This window comes from Kryptolebias marmoratus, linkage group LG19 (genome assembly GCF_001649575.2).
Source record: "Kryptolebias marmoratus isolate JLee-2015 linkage group LG19, ASM164957v2, whole genome shotgun sequence".
In the NCBI taxonomy this organism is placed as follows: domain Eukaryota; kingdom Metazoa; phylum Chordata; class Actinopteri; order Cyprinodontiformes; family Rivulidae; genus Kryptolebias; species Kryptolebias marmoratus.
The window spans coordinates 21,814,786-21,816,747 of NC_051448.1; positions in this window are offsets into that span (position 1 = coordinate 21,814,786).

The window sequence follows — 1,962 nt, forward strand, 5'->3', positions numbered from 1 at the left end:
CAATATTTATATTCATCATAAGGGGTCTTTGGGCTGCGCTTCGTCTGGCCCCCACCTAGGACCTGTCTGCCTTGGGTGACCCTACTAGGGGCATGAAGCCCCTGACAGCATAGCTCCTAGGATCATTGGGACACTCAAACCCCTCCACCACGATAAGGTGGCAGCCCAGGGAGAGGTCAGGAAAATGCCGTTGGGGTGCAAGTCACCGCAGTTAAAGCACGTTGTTTCACATAGAAGACAGGTTCTTATGATTCTGAATAAAAAGAATGAGGATCTGAACTTAGTTTTTAATGTGCGAGTGGACGAGTTTGATTACGCTATTTATGTAAACTCGGGCACTTTGGTGTGTTTTGGTTGCGGGGAAGTTGGTCACTTGGTTCGTGCGTGTCCGGGAAAAAATCTCTCTCCTGAAAATTTGGTGCAAACTCGAGATAAGGAAAGCGAAAAATTGCCAAAACAAGTTGTGGCTAGAGATTCAGGGAGTGCAATGACAAAAGAAACAGAAGGGCAAACATCTGAGAAAAATGCTAACAGTGAGAAAAAAGTACATGAGATATGTGTGCTAGAAGACGAAGAGCTAATCCTGAAAAATCAAACGGTGAACGACTCACAAGAAAGGCAGGAGGATAACGATGTGGAAGGACAGAGTCAGAGTTTATTAAAGTCTCATCAGAGAAAAACAAATACTGGGGAAATAGAGGATGTGGGAAGTAGTCAAACGCTGGAGGAAGATGGTTTAGAAATTTCCTCAAAAAGGAAAATTTCTGAAGGTATTATTAGTTCTCAAACCGAAAATGAAGAAAGAGACACAGAAATAGAATGTTCAGGAAAAATTATAGACTCTGAAAGTAATATGGATGAGGAGGAGGAGGAGGAAGGTGAAGATGAGGGTTGAACTGAAGATAGTTTGGCCAGTTTATCTTGCAAATCCCTTGTTCAAAGTCAACACAGGAAAAGTTATAGTGTGCAAAATGTTAAACAGTTTCTGAAAGTTACAAAGAATATGAAAAATGTAAAAGTAGAAGATTTTTTTCCTGACAAGAAATGTTTTTTGGGGTATGTGAGGTCTCAGTTGAACCTTAAAAGAAAAGGGGGATATAATGATAAAGAAGTTTACAGGTTAAAAAAATTGATCGGAAAACTCAAGCAAGAATTCAACAACGATGATGAGCTTGAGTGTTGATAGATGTCTGTATTTTCTGTTAGTGTTTTTTCTTTCATCTTTGGTCATGAGCCACTTCAGAGTGTCTACGCTAAATCTGAATGGAGCCAGAGATGTGAAGAAGAGAATCAGTGTGTTTGAATTAATTAATCTAAAACATATCAATGTGTTAATGGTACAAGAAACACACAGTGATTGCTTAAATGAGACAGATTGGAGGAGAGATTGGGGAGGAGAAATTGTTTTGAGTCATTTAAATCAAGCCAGTGGGGGAGTTGCAATTCTGTTTTCAAAAAATTTTTCACCAGTGTCTTACCAGTTTTAGGAAGTAATCATGGGTAGATTATTGGTAGTGAAAGCAAAGTATGAGTGTTTTAATATTTTTTTGTAAATGTATATGCTCCAAATGTTAGACGAGAGAGGATTCTTTTTTTACATAAACTTGAAGATGTTTTATGTAAATGTGACACAGATGATTTTCTCTTTTTGGGCGGAGATTTTAACTGCACAGAAAATGATCAGTTGGATAGAAATCATTTTAAACCTCATCCAGCTTCAACGGGTGTATTAAAACATTTGATAGATTCTTTTTCTTTGCTTGATGTTTGGAGAGAAATGCACACTGACAAAATACAATATACATGGGCTAGAAACACAGAGAATTCTTTTTCTGCAGCTAGGTTGGATAGAATATATAGTTTTAGACATAATCTTGGGATTTTTCAAAAGTGTGTTATCCATCCCGTAAGTTTTTCGGATCATGCTTTGGTTTCGTGCAGTGCTTTTATTGCCAACATCAA